This window comes from Eschrichtius robustus, chromosome 20 (genome assembly GCF_028021215.1).
Source record: "Eschrichtius robustus isolate mEscRob2 chromosome 20, mEscRob2.pri, whole genome shotgun sequence".
Classification (NCBI taxonomy): Eukaryota; Metazoa; Chordata; class Mammalia; order Artiodactyla; family Eschrichtiidae; genus Eschrichtius; species Eschrichtius robustus.
Window position 1 is genome coordinate 3,107,647 of NC_090843.1, and position 18,410 is coordinate 3,126,056.

At 42.9% G+C, this 18,410-nt stretch overlaps 1 protein-coding gene across 7 annotated transcripts in view; it reads left to right on the top strand.

The window, feature by feature from the left end:
* Positions 1-18,410, top strand: part of KCNJ16 (potassium inwardly rectifying channel subfamily J member 16) — a 53,737-nt gene that overhangs the window by 30,218 nt on the left and 5,109 nt on the right. The window lies entirely within an intron of this gene.

The following is an 18,410-nucleotide window of genomic DNA, read 5'->3' on the forward strand; positions in this document are numbered from 1 at the left end:
CAGAAATACAAAATGAAAATAAAAACAGATCAACTAAAATACAACGTTGATGCAATGAACAAAGGCACAAATAATACCAAAACATGGGTCAGTATGATCTTTTCTCTTGGCATGAAAATATGGCTCATAATTATTAAAATAAAAAACTAGACCCAAGTGTTTTTACTTTAACAAGAAGATGAGGTCTTTCTGACACTTTATTTTTAATCCTCTTGGACAATCTTTCACCATTGTTCATTTCATAAAATTGGAGGAAATGCTATTTAGTGGTTAATGAAAAATAACATAAAGCCTTTAAATCTTTGTATAAAAAGAAGCCTTCAGAATTACCTAGCTTAACCTCCTAACAAATTCAGGAAATTCTTCTATATATATTCTTCAAGTTGGTCATCCAAATTCTGAGTCGATGGTCCTGATCTTCACCAGATCGTTAGAGATACTAACAATAAAAAATTCTTCTTGATACAGAGATTAACTCTACTTCCCTGTAAACTCCATACACAGATCCTGGTTCAAACTTCTGTAGCATCACCCAGCAGGGTCCATTTCTCTACTGCACAAATGTAGATGTCCCCTCTCTGCATGTCTGAGTGTGAACTACTTGAGCAGGGTCATGTTTTCATTATCTCAGCACATCTAGTTCAAGTTCAGGGACTATCGTTGGTGCTCAGTAGGGTTTTGAATACATAAGTGGATACCTTCTTGAATATCTCCTCCTTCAGTTCTTTCCCTAGTTTTCACTATTACAGTAACTTCTCCCGAAAAGCAAAATATCCAGAATTGAACGTTATACTTCAGATACGGAATCTCTCCAATTAAACAAACTCTTATTACTTTCATGGGGAGTTCTGTGTGGATGAAAAAGTATTTTTGTTGACTCTTGGCCTTGATTTTCTGGGAAAGATAGATTTTTTTCAGCTCAGCGGCCACCGCCCCCTCCTCACTGCTCCTCTTCGCTGGCCTTCTGAGCTTGAGATAGATCAGTGTTTAGTGGAATCATCTACCTGGATTTCCCTGCTGTGAATTTTCCCAGTCCCTAGGGCTTAGGGGACTGTACCCCACACACACGCCCCTCCGCTACCGATTCTGAGATGGGTCAATCCCTAGGGCACCTGAGTGGCTCTACAACACATCCCAAAGGACTCAGCCGGAATCTCCTGCCATGAGTGCTGCTTTGAACTCGTGCCCCAGCCCTAGTGACTGGGATTCCTCTTTTCTTTTTTTTTTTGGCTGAGATCAGGTCCAATTTTAATGAGGAGAAATATTTAGTTTGGGGGAAATCTAACTATCATGTTTTGTGTTTCATGGTTTTGATTCCTGTGTCCTAAGAACCCTTTGCTTACACCCAACTCACAAAGATTTTCTCCTATATTTTTCTCTAAAAGCTGTGTAGTTTTTCTATTTTTATTTAAGTCTGTAATAGATCTCAAATTAATATTTGTCTTTAGTGTAGGGTAAGGGTCTAGGTATATTGTTTTCTCTAGGGATATCAAGTTTTTCCAACACCGTTTGTTGGCTGTTTTTTCTCCCATTGGATTGTTTTCATGTGTTTGTTGAAAAAATAAAATAGACATATAAGTATATATCAATTTCTTAGCTCTCTATTCTGTTAATTTAACCCATTTATTGATCTTTGTGTCAGTAAAGTAATTATTTGATCACCATATGTTATAGTTAATCTTGAAATTATGTAGCATAACGTAAGTCTTCCAAGTTTATGTTTCTCGAGTTCGCTTTGGATATTCTAGGTCCTTAACAACAACAACAACAAAAAACCATCTACACCCTGATTCTGCTTCCAGCAGGTCCTCTCCTCATTAAGGGTTAAAACTTCAGCTATGGAAGGAGGTGAATTTCTTGTAGTCCTTTTCCCCCCAACTGTTTACTATCTCTGTGACCCCAGATAAATCGACCAAACTAGTTAAGGTTTAATTCTTCATCCCTTGCAAACTATTATATATAGGACGGATAAACAACAAGGTCCTACTGTATAGCACAGGGAACTATATTCAACATCCTGTGATAAGCCATAATGGAAAAGAATATAAAAAAGAATATATATATATATATATATATATCCCAATCTCTCAATTTATCCCTCCCGTATACACACAACTATATTTAACATAGATGACTAATAAGGACCTACCGTATAGCACAGGAAACTCTACTCAATACTCTGTAATGACCTATATGGGAAAAGAATCTAAAAAAGAGTGGATATGTGTATATGTACAACTGATTCGCTTTGCTGTACACCTGAAACTAACACAACATTGTAAATCAACTCTACTCCAATAAAATAAATTTTAAAAAATTCTTCATCCTTAAAATGGTGATGATATTGATACCTAGTTCTCAGGATTTGGGGGAAAATGAAACAAGTTCATGGATGTAAAGGGCCGGCACCTAAGAAGTGTTTCTTTTCAGGCTGAGGAGCATATGCAGCCCTTATCCTCACTGCGTCTGGATTCCCTATCATCCTGCAGCCCAGCCCCACACACAGGCCCAGGTATTTTTGGCCACACCTCTTGGATGTGGTCACTCTCCTGCTAGGAGGGTGTCTGCCTGCCGCCCGCACTCACCTCTCCTGAGCTCCCCACCTCTGCGTCTCCCCTTCCTTCTCGGCCCTCGGCCTCCCACTGCGTGGCTGTCACACTAATTCACAAAAGCCCTGGGAGTCTTTTCTCCCAACACTGCCCTCCGTCAGCGCAGCTGAATTCCTGTCCTTCCACAATCACGGGTGGACCTGCTTCCAAGGCACAGCCAGCGCCCCTCTCCAGTGGGCAACCCGAAACCCTTGGCCTTTGACCTTAGGGGTCTGGCCGTTCTGTTGCCTATTAGTCCACACACATCAGATCTGGCGCCTAGAGAGGCATTACCAGATTCTCCCCAGATGCGTGCTCCCAGCCATTGGGGTGATCCAGTGAGCTCCCCCGGCCCACAGGCTGCAGAGCGAGAAGCCGTGAGCGCCGCCAGCCGTGTTCCACAGCCAGCTGCTGGATCAGCCTTAGTGATCATCTCCCGAGGCTGCAAGGCTCAGAATATGGCAGTCCTCCGGCTACGGTGTTCCAAGGTGTCCCTCCAAAGCAGAGGAAGGCACCCCCTTCCATCTAAAAAATTCTGAATTGTAATGACAATATATTCATCACCCTTGGGGCGTTTCTTTTGCAATGAAGATAGAAATGTGTTTTCTCTCATCCCAACCTTGGGTTGCTTTGTATTCTTTTATGAGATAGTCAGTCAGCTGTGGCCATGACAGCAGACGGCATCGAGGCTCAGAAAAAAATCAAGTGTATTATACTCAAACGTCCTTGAGACAGCAGATGTGGCACAGGACCACGTGGGAAAGACACCGGGGTGGTCCAGAGGCAGAAGACACCAGCAAAGGGGAGGTCAAGTCACAGCTGGCTTCTATCAGGGTTTACGTGAGAAAGTCAAAGCAGGGCAGGATGAATAGCTTAGCTGTGGCTAGTTTGAATGATTCTGGAGAACTCTGGGTGATAAGGGTTGTTCCTAGTTGCTTGATACCTGGCCCTGCGATGATGAAGGCAGAAGAATATTGCCTTCTTGGGCGTACAGCCTCCTGGAGGAGATGTGGCCCTGGTTGAGTTAGTTTGCGTATCTAAAGCATGCTCCGGGCTGGGTCTTTTTCTATCTCTAAGGATTGGCTAGCCCTGAGAAGGGCAGTCTCTCTCCAGCCAGAATATGTCTTTGTTTTTGTTTTCCTTTTAGGATGTCAAAAGACCATAATAGACAGAAAATTTTAAAACCTTTACAATGCATAGGTATTCTTTCATCTGTGGCTTGAGCTGACAGACAGACCCTCCTTTGTCACCTAAGAAATTCAGTAAAATGAATCTCTCTTTACTGATACTAGCCTGCCACTGACCTAAAGCCCTTTCAGTTTTGGGTCCCTCTTCTCTACCCTGAATTTTTCTGTATTTACTAACCACCACTCTTGTATGACATGGCAGATTTCTGGTCACGGTTTTAGTGCCCTTGAGGAGAGCAAGCCAATGTCCTATGAACCTCAGGGAAAATGGCCTTTGCCTAGTTACAGGGATTCATAAACTACCTAAATCATGTAGAAGAGGGCTGGGAATGTTAATTCTCTAATTCACTGATGAGGAACCACACACACACATACACACATCCTCTTCAGTACTGGCTCTTCACGATTAGGGCTAATCCTTCCATAAGAATCAAGCTTCTGGCTGCAGAAGAAATTAATGCCAAAATAAGTCTGTGTTCTTTGGATCCAAGCAGTAGGAAGCTTTATCCTTGCCGCTTTCCTCAGGATGCTCTGTGACATCATCCACACTGGATTGTTTTTCCCTTTGTATTCAAACACTTTGGCTTAATTCCAGAGGGCGTCCAAAGGCAACAGACCTTCCCTGCAACCCACCCATGGGCCGTGTAATCTCACAACTGGAAGCATTCGGCGCCATGAAGAGGCATCGCCCAATTCGCTCTCTTTGATAGCATCAGCCCACTCCCACCCCAGGCCCGGGCTTCCTCTGGCCTCTTTCCTTGCGGACCCTCTCTAGGTTCTGAGTGGTTCAATCCAGTGGTTTTGCTGGTTGACAGTCACTGGGGCTTGTGGATACTGGTGTGCACATCGTGGGCTGATCTTATCAGTAGAGTGGGTAGACATATCTCAGGAAAGCTTGAAAACAACCACAGATGCTGAGATATTTTCCCACAGCCTGCATATTTAAAGTTACGGGAATAGCATACAATCTCCTTAATTCTAGAAAACCTGGTTCAAGCCTTATCTACAAAAGATATGTACATCCAAGAGGATGACATTAACTTTTTTTTTTTTTTTAAGAAGGGAGTCATTATTTTTTAAAGTATTTGTTTATTTATTTATTTATGGCTGTGTTGGGTCTTCGTTTCTGTGCGAGGGCTTTCTCTAGTTGTGGCATGCGGGGGCCACTCTTCATCGCAGTGCGCGGGCCTCTCACTATCGTGGCCTCTCTTGTTGCGGAGCACAGGCTCCAGACGCGCAGGCTCAGTAGTTGTGGCTCACGGGCCCAGTTGCTCCGCGGCACGTGGGATCTTCCCAGACCAGGGCTCGAACCCATGTCCCCTGCATTGGCAGGCAGATTCTCAACCACTGCGCCACCAGGGAAGCCCCGACATTAACTTTTATGCACCATCTAGAATCTAGTTACAGAGACCTGGGCTGCAATCCTGGTTCTTTCACTTTCCACCTCTGTGATAGATAGTGAACAACTTCTTTTCTCTAAGTTTTAGTTTGTTAATTTACAAAGCAAATAAAATGGTAAAATAAAACAAGCATTTCAGGTTTGTTGCTAAAATTAGGGGAGAGTGACACAGAACTCAGGCACTGAGAGAAGAGACCCAGCTGGACGGAGGGGCAGGTGTCACTAGCAGTGTGGGCTGGGAGCACAGAGAGACGCCTTGATTAGCATCACGAGTTGCCTATGGGCTGGACCTCCCAGGCCGCATCATTCTGAAGAACTTGGAGGTACTTTCTGACCGCTGAGCCATCACTTTTTAGATAATCGAGATTTTGATTAGTGCTGTTCTGTTGAACTGACAGTAAAGTCTCCTTGGCAAAAGGAGCCGGCCGGGGAGTACATCCTACAGACGGATAAGGTCAAAAATCCTTAAGTGTTGCTTCATTACAAAGAGTGTTCTTTGATTCAAATGACAAGGATGGAGGTCATGAACAGCCCTGCAGGGGACAGGAGGTGGACACCAGCTTTGCTTGATGGCACAGGCATAGATATTGTGTTCCCATGCCAAGGCAACCGTGGACCAAGAACCCAAGAAGCAAATGGAAGCTCTTGGTTGGTGGTGCTGGGGAGTGAAGTTCACAAGATTTGGGGGTCATGTAATCAAATCCGAATGATTAACAGAACAAATATCTCCTTATACTATCGTGTCTCCTCTCTTGATTGCCTGTGGATGTGGAAGCTGGCATGGATGTATCCACAAGCTGTTGAACATCTGTCTTTGAGGACTGGCTTCTAATTTTTTTCAATGAGGGCATCCAATCTCTCTTTCTACAGGAAATTTGCATGAGATTTGGGAGTTCAAACTGTCAATGATATTTACATTTCTCAGTTAAAAAGCCAACATTTCTTCCTCTGGCCCTAAACTCTATGCGTGGAAAAAGCTGTTTTAGTTCATAGCATATTCTTTCTGTTAAGATAATTAAACTTCTGCAGGACTGCCAACGCTCATCAATAGAATGAATTTTTCATAAATGTTATCTACCTTACGTGGGTGCAAACTGGCATTTTGATTAAGTTGAAGCCAAAAGTTATTTTATTAGCAGAGAAAACCTTCCTCTACCTACCCTGCTCCAACCAGCCTCAAATAAAAGGAGGCCATGCTGGCTACAGTTACAATTGTTATGAATGATTTTTAATAAAATCAGTAGCTAAAAATTGTTGAATTTTCAAAATATATTGGAAATCTTTCTACATGTCGCTATGCTGTGTACATTCTTGGCTAAGAATGAATTTTGATTTGGATGTGGGACATCTATTTGTTCAAGCCAAGCACCACTCAAATTTCCATGGCAGATTATCTGCTGGATGAATTAGCCCAAGGAATTAAAAATGAAAATTCCTAAACTGCCTTTCGCTCAACTACCCAGAATGTTCCCCTTGATTACATCCTGCCTGCCTGATAGCTTGACTTCAGGTCATTTTAAAAGCCAGCCATGTACAAAAATGGGGCATTCTTTTCAGAGCCTGTGATTTATTCCAAGCCAAATGCAAATCGATTTCTCACTTCTTTCCTTCTGTGGCTTATCTATGCCACCGTTTTCCTTCCTTAGCCTAGAAAATCAAGAATTAACCACAAAAGCAGAATGCTGGGGCGGTACCTTTGCACCTTAAATGCTGGGAAAAGTCTCAAACCTAACTACCTTTCTTTTGGGTCTACTACGTGATGTCACTTTGATATTCTTCCACCAGAGAAGCCTCTACTCTCCGTGGCCTGTCTTGACAGAGCGAATGTGGTGCACTTGGCAAGACTGAGCAGCTCAAGGGCAATAACTGTCCTCATAATCCTCGGGAATAGCCCCCCAATGCCTCAGGTACAGTTAAAAGTCGATTGAATTGAAGAATACACAGAGGCTGTTTCCATGATCTTTTCCAGCTCATCACACGCATTGGTATGATAGAGTCTCTTACAGCGCACGTCTGAACATCTTAGCAGGAGAGGTAAGGGACAAGTGCCCCCGTCTGCCTCAAACTCAACTCCCCAGTGTTCATCCCAGTGAATATTCTAGCCTGAGGAATGCTGGGAACAGAACCACTTCACTTTTTAAGAGAAGTCTTGCTAACCTGGGTCACCTCTGTTTGTATAGGCATTCACAGATAATGACATCTAACCTTCCAACTTAGGTAGGGTGATTTATTCTTCTTCTCTAGCACTCTAGTGGAAACTGAAGTACAACCAGTGGAGAAGGTATAGAAAACGAAATGCATGGAAATCCAAGAGTCTATCTAATGCACTAATTTCTGTCAGCTACCTAAATCTTCTGTTATCTGTTGTAAGAGGCAATGCTTCTTTGCCAGGTACCCTTGAAAAGGCTCAGTCTAATAGAAAGCTAATCTCGTGTGATAGGCAGCCCACTGCTTAAAGTATTGTATCAATAGGCTGTCTATCTGGATCTTCCTAGGGACATCATTTGTCTTGTATTTTAAGACCTTCTCAATTTATCTGTATCAACGAGGGAAAATGGGAATGGAGATAATAGCCAGTAACAGCTGTTTTGTTTTCCTTCCCAATAAAGACATCCTGGGTTTTCATTTTGACAGCTTAAAACAGAAATTCAATCATTTAAAGGTCAAAGAAGTAGTAGACATTATCCCAGGAGTTCCTGATCTATGAGCAAATTACATCTGTGAGATCAAAGATGCCCAGAAGGTTGAACAGACTAATAAATAGACTCTCTGTAATTGCCAAAAGGACAATTTGCAGGCGGTTCTCACAAAACGGGAAAATAACGACAGAGAGATAGGACTTGGTTTTCTGTTGGAATACTATACATACCAAACTTGGAGAAGGTCAAACATGACAGCATATACACTTTCCATAAAATATATTTGTTCTGGAATGAACAGTTAAGTTCAACCCCAGCAGCTCCCAAACCAAAGTACACAGGAGCTATTCAAGGCCAGTCATAGGTAACCTGGCACTTAGAAAGCAAAGTGGACGACTAGTACACAATAATATCTATTCTTAGTGATACTTGTGGTTCTTCTGGCAGCTCTGTCATGGCTCTTTGAAGGTTATATCAAGGCAGTTAGGTGCTAGACGGGAACTTTAAAACAAGTCTGGAAATTGCCAGCCTCATGATTCTTAGAGGAAAAAAAAAAAAGGTAGATAACTCTCAACCTCTTTCCCTCACTCTTTCTGTCTCCTCGTTGGGATCTATACTTGAAGGAACTGTAGTCACAGCTACAAGCATTGCAGTTAACTACTCATTAAATACCAAAGACTGTGGAAGGAGCTTTGGGGACATAGCTCATTTACTCGCCCTAGCAACCTATGACCTACATTTTTTCATAAGGGCAAGCAGAGGCTCAGAGACTAACATGTAGGGGGCACAGTCTTACTAGTGATCGAGCAAGCCTCTGAACTCAATTTCATGTCTGTTAGAACCCGTCTTCTCCATTCTTGAAGCTTTAACATGGTGGATCTCCATCTTGAGGATATACAAGAACCAACAGGGGAGTTGGGCAGGGGAAGAAATCAAAATGATTGGGGGTGGGATCCAAAGATCTGGAGGTATAACGTGTTCCCCTAGGATCTCAGAAGCAGGTTGTAGTAGACTGCACTTTCAAAAACACTCTACTGGGCTTCCCTGGTGGCGCAGTGGTTGAGAGTCTGCCTGCCAATGCAGGGCACACGGGATCGAGCCCTGGTCTGGGAGGGTCCCACGTGCCGTGGAGCGACTGGGCCCGTGAGCCACAACTGCTGAGCCTGCGTGTCTGGAGCCTGTGCTCCGCAACAGGAGAGGCCGTGATGGTGAGAGGCCGTCGCATCGCGGTGAAGAGTGGCCCCCGCTTGCCGCAACTAGAGAGAGTAGAGAGAGCCCTCACACAGAAACAAAGACCCAACACAGCCAAAATTAAATAATAAATAAATTAATTAATTACAAAAAACAAAACAAACAAAAAAACACTCTACTGCTTGCAGGGGTATCTGAATGAGGTTTCGGAGTTCATGAATAGGAATTATGAAGAATTGGCTAGGGCCAGCTCTTTAGGCAAATCTACATCATAAATACCTAATTGCCTTCTTCAAATTCATCCATTTCTAAAGATCGTTTCCTTGTGTCTTAAAAGTCCATTAACATAGACCTTAAAGTAGTCAAGTTGCAAAATAGCACCATTTTTAATATTTTCTTTCCAAAGTGATTGCAAATATTAGGATAAAAGAAAGATTCTTAAAACAGACTTTGGTATACCAAGCCAAGAAGCGAAGGCATTAGCAGTTTAATAGGTTTTGGAATGGGGAAGGGAGACAAGAGGGCACTGAGGGAGAAGAACCGCATTCGATGCTTGTTGAATTTGAACTCTGCTTTATGTAGCCCTGAATTGTGACCAGCTGCTTTCATGATTTCTCCAATTGGTCTCCAGCGGCCAACTCTGACCCAGCTCCCTCTTCCCCCACTTCCTTGTTTTCAATGAGATCTGGTTTTACTTAGATGAATTAAATGTCACTATATTTGTTTCTGTGAATTGTTCCAGCAAAAATTACAGCATCAGTGTCTGACTTTAAATGTCTGTAAGACTGTCTGCTTCTCTGGGCTATTTATAGTTGCCTTTTAAACACTCTAATAAATGCTTTTAGCTAGCCATTGGTTTGCTCCCCCTTTATGGAGCCTCAGAATCGGTACACTTCAAAGTACCAGCTGAAAATACCTGTTTTTTTCTTCTTTGCAAAAGTAATGCATGCTCATTGTAAAGTTTTTGAAATTGTAAATAGACAAATAGAAGAAAAGGGGGGAGAAAAATAAAAACGATCATACCAGAGAGGGCCACAATTCACATTTTGTTTCTATCATTCTGTCTTTCTCCATGTTTAAATGTATTTAAACTTAAAAAATTATATTGTACAAGCTGTTTTATAGTCCTCTTTCATTTTTTCCACCAAACAATATGTTTTCTATTTTTTTCTGTCAATCTTCTACTCTGTCACATTTAATGGCTACATTAAATAGAATGAGTAATGATATGATTGTACCATTACCTATGAAACAATCCCACATTTATTAGATGGCTAAGCCATAGCCAAAACTTGCTACTACAAATAGCCCTACAAATTAGCCTTGTCTCTCTGCTCATTCATGATCGTTTCTTTAGGATACATTTCTACAAGCGGAATTGCTAGATCAGAAGCTGAGCCAAATTCATAGACTTTTGCCACATGTACCCAACTCACCTCCAGAAATAGTTCAAATTAAATATATATATATATATAAAATATAATGTAATATTATATCTTTGAAATGACAGTATAATAACATGCATTCCTGTTAGGAGAACCACATTTCTAATCATTCAGTCCTCATTTTAACAAATTTTATTGAACACTTTTTAGTGCCAGGCATTTTTTTTTTTCAACTCCAGATTTCCAGAGAGTTCTGCAGCATAGTTACACGCAGTTACCATAGTAAAAATTGTCAGTTCTAGGCAAGCTGCTAGGCAAAAGTGGATAGAAAGACTTTTTTTTTTTTAAACTATGTATGAACTGGCATCTAGGACAAGGGAGAGGCCAGGTACATGGAAGGAACTGAGAGCTGGTGTTTGGAGAACTGGCAGGGTTGATGGTTTTATGGATCTAGGAATGATGATTCTCTTGCTAGGACTGAAATCTCCTTGAGGACATTGCATTGTTCAACTGGTCTTATTCAATTATTTGTTAGTTCACTCCTTCAAAGTCTAATCAGTGAGGGTCTACATGCTGCTTATCACTCTAGCTGCTGGGGATACAGTGGTAAATAGGACGAGGAGAGGTTCTTTCAAGGAATTTACAGTCTATCCCGTGGGGCAATCCAGCCAACAAACAAACAAATCCATCAGTTAGAGGTAAGCATTTTGAAATAAATAAATCACGTTAACGAGACAGAAAATAACAGTATGGGGGCGAGTTTTAGTTTATATCCTCATCAGACAAGGCCTCTCTGGAAAGGTGGCCTTACGGATGAGGCATCAGTGATGATAAGAAGCCACACAGGTAGAAAAGGAAGTGCAAAGGCCCTGGGGCAGGAACATCCTTACTTGTTAGAGTAGAGCTTAGCAAACTTTTTCTGTAGAATGCCAGATAGTAAATATTGTTGGCTTTGTGGAGCACGTGGTCTCTGCTGCAACTACTGGGTCTACTGGGGTAACGTGACAGCAAGTAGCCACAGGCCATGAATAGGCAATGGTCTGAATGTGCTTCAGTAAAAGTTTATTTACAAAACAACCAAAGAGCTGGACGTGCCCCATGGACTGTAGTTTTCTGCCCCCTGCGTCAGTGAAAAAGGGAGATTTGATGAGGAGAGAGAGTGAACGGTGAGCAGGCTGGGAGATAATTTTCAGAGATGGGCAGAGGTCAGATATATGCAATCTGTATACAATACTGATTATGCAAATTACTCTAATTGCAATGGGAAGACACTGGATGGTTTTAAGTAGAGGAGTGACATGTTTTGATTTTATTTTTAAGAAGAGTAGATCCAAGTAGAGTAAGGGCAGAAAGAGGAGGTCTCTTAGGAAGCTGCGGTCCATTGAAGACCTGGTCCATTAAAGACATGGTGGTTTTGACAATGATGAGAAGTGAGTAGTTTTAAGATCTGCTTTGAAGGTGAGCCAACAGGACTTTGCTGCTCACGTACATAATGGGAGTAAAGGAGAGTGAGAGACCAGCACTCTTGCATATAGGAGATACTTTTAAAATGTAAATTAAACTGAATTGTAACCGAGTGCTTTCTGTTTCAAGAAACAAAAGCTATCCCTGGTTAATAAAAGCAGAAGAAAATATTATTGAAAAGATACCAGGTAGCTTACAGCATCAAAGGAAGTATGAAGAGAAAGACCCTGATTTGAGCAAAATCAAGAGGCCAAATGAAAATCTAACCTCAGGGACTGTCTCCCCGGAAGCTGCGGCTTGTGTCTTTCTCTGGGTGATTGAGATGTGCACCATCACACCACTGGCCTCTTGACTCTTGGTAGTTGCCTGGAATAACAGGATTCAGCATGCTTCTGTCACTTCCTCAGGAATCAAAGTCTTGTTTGTGAAGTTCTGATTGGCTACTCCACGGTCAGGTGACCCTGCTCCAGGTGGTGCAGTTCTGATTGGTCAGTCCAAGGTCAGGTGACCCTGCTCCAGGTGGTGCAGTTCTGATTGGTCAGTCCAAGGTCAGGTGACCCTGCTCCAGGTGGTGCAGTTCTGATTGGTCAGTCCAAGGTCAGGTGACCCTGCTCCAGGTGGTGCAGTTCTGATTGGTCAGTCCAAGGTCAGGTGACCCTGCTCCAGGTGGTGCAGTTCTGATTGGTCAGTCCAAGGTCAGGTGACCCTCGTCCAGGTGTAGGGTGAGGAAAGGCTGTAGTGAGAAGTGGCTTCTGCCATCTCCACTGGCGTCATCCTATTCCCAGTCACCACCATATCTTATTATCCAGTTATTGAAATACCTTTCTGCCTTACCTTCCCATGTCTGCTGTTAAATTTCTCCAACCAATTTTCCATGGCACAGCCAGAGTGAGCTTTTAAAAATGCAAGCCTTATCATGCTGTGCCCTTGGTTAAGGTACTTCAATCGCTTCCACTGCTCTTGGGAGAAAGACCCAAATCTTTAACTCTACCCAGTAGGTCATTTATGCTCTGTCTCTATCTCTCTTTCCAGCTTCAAATCCCCGACCCTACCACCACTCCATCCCCTGCCTCGTATTCAGTTCTTTGGAAAGCATGCCCTATGCATCTCTGAGTCACGGAGCCTCTGGAAATGCTGTTCTTCTGCCTGGGAACCTCGTTTCCCCTTTCCTCTTAGACTTGTCCTCATCGTTCAGATTGTAACTCGGACATCCGTCTCTCCCAGACTCCATAAGCACCCAGTATTATAAGCTATTGCAAGAAACAGAGGAGAAATATTCGTCCAAGTTAAGGGTTAAAGGAAGATTATAAGGACAGCTTCCAAGGTGCTAGCCATTGTAGCCTTTTATATTATGCCATTCATTCCTTACAAAAACATTTTGAGATAAGTCAGCTATTGTCCTTATGTTTTAAATAAACACAATGCGGCTTAAAGATATTTGTTAAGATGCAGATATCATACAACTAAGATGTGGTAGAACCATAACTAGAATCCAAATCTTTGATCTCCATATTCCTGCCTTTTAACTGCGCTACTGGAGGACCATATTGTGGAACTTGGACTGTGCCCCGTGGTGAGAGGAGAAAGATATTTACATTTCAGAATAATCACGCTGGATGAAAGTGGCAAGAGATGGGTTAGCAGGCTGTTAGGTAAACCAGGTAAAACCAGGTTCTTAACTGATCAGGAAAGCTTGAATTCAGTGATAAAATGCAGATGAGTTCCTGTAATGATAGGTTCTTGTGAGAACCAGGCCTTCAGATTAGCTGAGCACAAAGGATGCAGCAGCCAAACTGCGCCTATCAATAGTGAGAGCCTTAACAATGAGAGCGCCTCAAACAAACTAAATAGGGCAACAAGGCGTGAGCTGAGAGCATTTTTACCTACAGCGAGAGCCAGGAGAATTGAAGAGCATCTCTCAGCTCCAGTGTCGGGTCCCGGACCCCCCTTTCTCCCGTCATGCTTGTGAAGTGGCACCATCGCCTCTGGCTCCAGACCCTCTCCGTATTCGTACTTCATTTTGCTTTCTCCTTGGTATTTACGCCACGGTCTGGGTGATCATCTCCTTTTATTTATCGATGCCCAACTGTCAAATGCCAATCCCACAAGGGTGGGACTCTTCACTAATTCCTGAAGGTGGGTAGGTCTAGCACATATAGAAGCTCAATTCTTTAAAAATGAAAAAAAAAAAAAAAAAAAAAAACAAGAATGAAAACAATCAGTCACAAACTCTCCACTGGAGGGGTTTAGAGACCACTGGGGAAGTCCTTTCCTTACACAACCAGGGGAAATTGAACTGCGGTCTCTTAGAGAGATGCTAAGATCTCATGATATCCAGCCTCTGCATGAAGCCGCGTCCCACTCAAGGTAAACTCTGAGCAACGGGGGTTGACATCCAACCAAGACAGGGACGGGCAGGGACGGGCAGGCTGATTTTCAAGATAAGAACAAGAGAAACCGTAAGAGCTGTCTCAGTAAAGCAGGTACATACCATCTAAGACAAAGAATAAGTATGATAAGCGCCTTGTGAATTTCTTTAACCTGTTAACTTTGCCGAGCTTGTCACTCTTGTTTCCTTTAGGTTGGTTCCTCAGAGTAAATAGCAAAAAAATCCTTAGCGTGAGCCGGAAATGTATGTATCGTGTATATATGAGTGTGTGTGTTTTGAGAACAAGGACTAGGGGATTTTCCACTTGGTAACAGTTGTGAAAGAGAAAAGAAAATGACCCGGTCCCTGGGGTTTGGGGGAAGTGGTGAAAGGACAGAGAAGTGGCCCAGGTGGCTTAATGGTAGGAAACAGTGCTGACATCCACATGTATTGAGAACCACGTGTTGCCTGCCCTGCTGTCATACAACTGGGAAGCTCTCCGAGAAAGAGCATGTGCTCTGATGTTTTACAGAAGCGGCAACAGTGCTCATGGGATCCAGGTTCAGGAGATCATCACTGAACAACTGCTGTGAGCCCAGCATGGTGAAAGACGGCTGCCCATCTCGTTCAAACCTCGCGATAACTCAGTGGCATCGGTGACCCCACGTCAGCAGTGAAGACCCTGAGGTTGAGAGAAAAGTCCCTCGCGATGAGGAGGACAGACCCGGAACTGGCATCTACCTCCCATGCATGGTTTCTCTGCAACACCAAAAGAACATTTTATTTCAGGCTATTTCTTAATAATGAGGTTACTCTATTTCTAAACCAGAACAATCGGCTGTTACAACTCGTATTATTTTGGTACTGTTCTGACATCCAGAAAATGGAGAAACAGAATCCCAGACTTCAGATTTCTTCTGCTTCTTTATAAAACACAGCATCCTTTGGGGTGAGGCGGAATTTACACAGGTGATACATATGACTTAGCGGAAAACGGCGCTGGAACAAGGATCTCCAGATAAAGTTACGAGTGATATTGTCAGGCTGGGTTTCTGCTTCTTCTCAGCATCTGCAGCAGTTGGTTGATAACATATTATAAGTCCCTTTCCTATGATGAAGCCCCTCTATTCCATAAACTGGCACAAATCTTTCTAAATCGATTCAGAGGGAGAAACTGCAAGGTCATATCAGGGAGGAGGTAAAATCGATGGTCCCTGAGAAGTTGGACCAGGGATGGAGGGTAGGGCTGGGAGGCAGGAAACAGAGAGGGAACAAAAGCTTTAGGTGAAGCCACCGCCTGCTCTGGGGGTGACAGCAGCCGAGAAGGAAACATGAGATACCGTGGCTCTGTCAACAAAGGAGGCACTGTTTGAAATCAGGGAGTGCGTGGAGAAGGACGGGCAGTGTCCAGCAGGGACGGTGAAGCAGGCGTGCAGTGGCTGAATGTCAGGTCCACCTAAGAGCGTCTGGAGGTCTTATGAGAATTCCAGGCAAGATAAGGCTCAGGCTTAATTCTAAGGCAAGAAGCTGTGGGACAGGTTTGGAGCAAACTAACTTGTTTGGGTTCTCTCCTAACTCGTCAAACCCCTCTTTCTTTCCTCCTCGCCGACCAGAGCCCACCCCAAGTGTCGTCAGATCACACCTCCCTGGACCTCCCTGTGGCCCCCTTCCCCCTTCCCTTACCACGGACTCTACCAAGAGGGTCTTCAAAGACAAGGACCCGCGTGCAGAATTCAGGCCGCACTTTCTACTCTCTACCCCGTCAACTCTCACGTTTCCACCAAAATTTATCTCATCTCACGGTTTTGCCAGGAAGGTAACTTGATTACTGATGACTTCATGAAACTCATTTACATGCTAAAGAAAGTACTTGTTCACCTCAAAGGCCATGGGCATGAAAAAGTGAATTTTACCAAAGATACTTTGGACCTTTATTTGTGGGGCATCTCAAATTATACAGAGATGATTACTATTGCTATTCATATGTTTATATTAAGTAGATGCTAGGGACAAGTTCAAATTTTATTATCAAAGTGACACAGGATTGTGAAGGGTTAGCCGTTGTGTTACATACCTCAACATGCTAATGATAAGCTTAGGTTTGAAGAACTACCTGCAGAGTGGTCTGCTTGGTAAATGGCTGAATTTGAGAGGACGTGGCAAAATAGCAGAGGAACTGCTTCCGAATTGTTGAGTCTGACTGAGGCCCTTTTGTGCATTGAGAAAAGGGGACAGGTACACAGCCTACTCCTTTGTTTTGTTGAAAATATTCCCTGTCGTTTCTATAGCCCATTTGAAATGTGCTCTATTCATAAAGGTTTCTCCTTGAATTCATACAAAGACCTAAAAACCTGGGGACTAAAAGCAGATCTCACTAGCCAAAGGAGATTAAGGAACATTTTTTAATGTCTTAACTTAGCACCATGAGCAAGGTCTGAGAAAAGTCATTGTCAGAATTGGGTCTGCTCACCCCTCTGACCTTCTCTCTCACACGTGTCTGCAGTGCTTTCCTGAGTATCTTTGCAAATTGTAATGAACTTGGATGGCGTTCTCAGGAAGAGCCACCATCCTCACTGCGCATTGCCTCTTACTCTACGCCACATTTGTAAAAGGACCCCACGTCACGACAAAGAAATTGCATGCAATGACAAAGGTCCTTCCTTACCTCTGTCATTAATCGCCGGGCAAAATAGTTTGAAACTGGTGTAGAAGAGGGACCTTAGATTTAGCATTTACTTTTGAGTTTTATATCCCACGATTTTGTAATTTCAGTGATCATGTTTCCATTTTTATTTTTAAAGAAAGGAATTTTGCAATCAATGAAATAGCCACCATCAGTTTCAGGAGAGCAGGGAACACAGCGTGTGAGAAGAACTACAGAAGCAGGAACACTGAAAATACTTTTTCATCATGGAATCGACGGGGACAAGATAATTAGGAAAGCATTAAGGCAATTTTAAAGCCCGGCTTCAATTCTGAGAAAAAACAAATGTTAAATATAGAATGTCCAGTCGATCAGTAAGCCTTATCCTCTGTTACTTAATGGCAAACGATTGGAAAAGTGCTCAAGTTAACACAACATATGAAAGAAGGGATTAATAAACATCTATGTTGTCTAGCCGTTTTTGACAAAAGGGCTGCTGTAAACTCCTTAGCTCATGGTGTAGGCTGAGAAATGGCTAATATTAAATAAGATTAGTTTGGTTATGATCTATCATTTAGCTTGAAAACAACTGTCTTTTTGGAAATGCATCATTTACGTGGTGGGAGAATCAAAGGATAGATGAATCAAATGTATGCATTTAAACAGAATCTGAAAGCTTTTCTCTGGATACGTTGAAATGAATGATCGTGATAATAACCCACTGCAGAGGATGTGATGGGTTGGGGGTAGAATTCTCACAGCTGTTACCTTGGATCCCTGAAATTGTTCCATTATTCAGAAATAATTTTTCTACATACTCACATTTGCTCCCTTGTAGCTTACATTAAGTGAAACTTCATTCACCAATTAGCATACTGTTGAAGGTATATTAAAAATGGCTTGTTTATAACAGCTGTTGGCGCTACTGGAATTCACAGGAATGCCAACCAAACGCCATTGCAAATAAAAACCTTTCTTTTTTCTTTCCGTAGCAGGAAAGAGCAGAGTCACACGGTAGCTCTTGATTTACGAACGGTGCTTTCTCATTCTCAGACTCCCACGATGCGTGCAGTTCCCTTTAAGGAACTGGGTTAGAAGGAAGCCTTTACCAAGAAAATAACCCTATCTCCAAATCTGCTTCTTAATTTGCAATCATGTGGGCCTTTGATTATAACTGTCCCGTTCTCATGCCTCCAATGATCATGTGAGGGAGTGGAAACGGACGACCTTGAATAGCTTCTTGTTTGTAAAGTGTCCTTCAGTGGCAAGTCAGACAGGAACCTACAAAGAATCACATATATTCTGGGCAAAATTTGTGGGACTATTTTACCTTTAACATCCCAATAAGCATCTTGTCAGCCTTGGGTCCCATCCTGAAAGTAGACAATTGTCTCCCCGAAACACGGCTGAAATGTTGACCAAAGAGAGGCTGTAACTCTTCAGAGCAGATCTGGGGGACGGCTGGGTGAAGTGGCCAGGGCGGGCGGACAGACAGGGAGAAACGCGGACACGCCTTACAGGACATTTTGGCTATAGCCAGTGTCC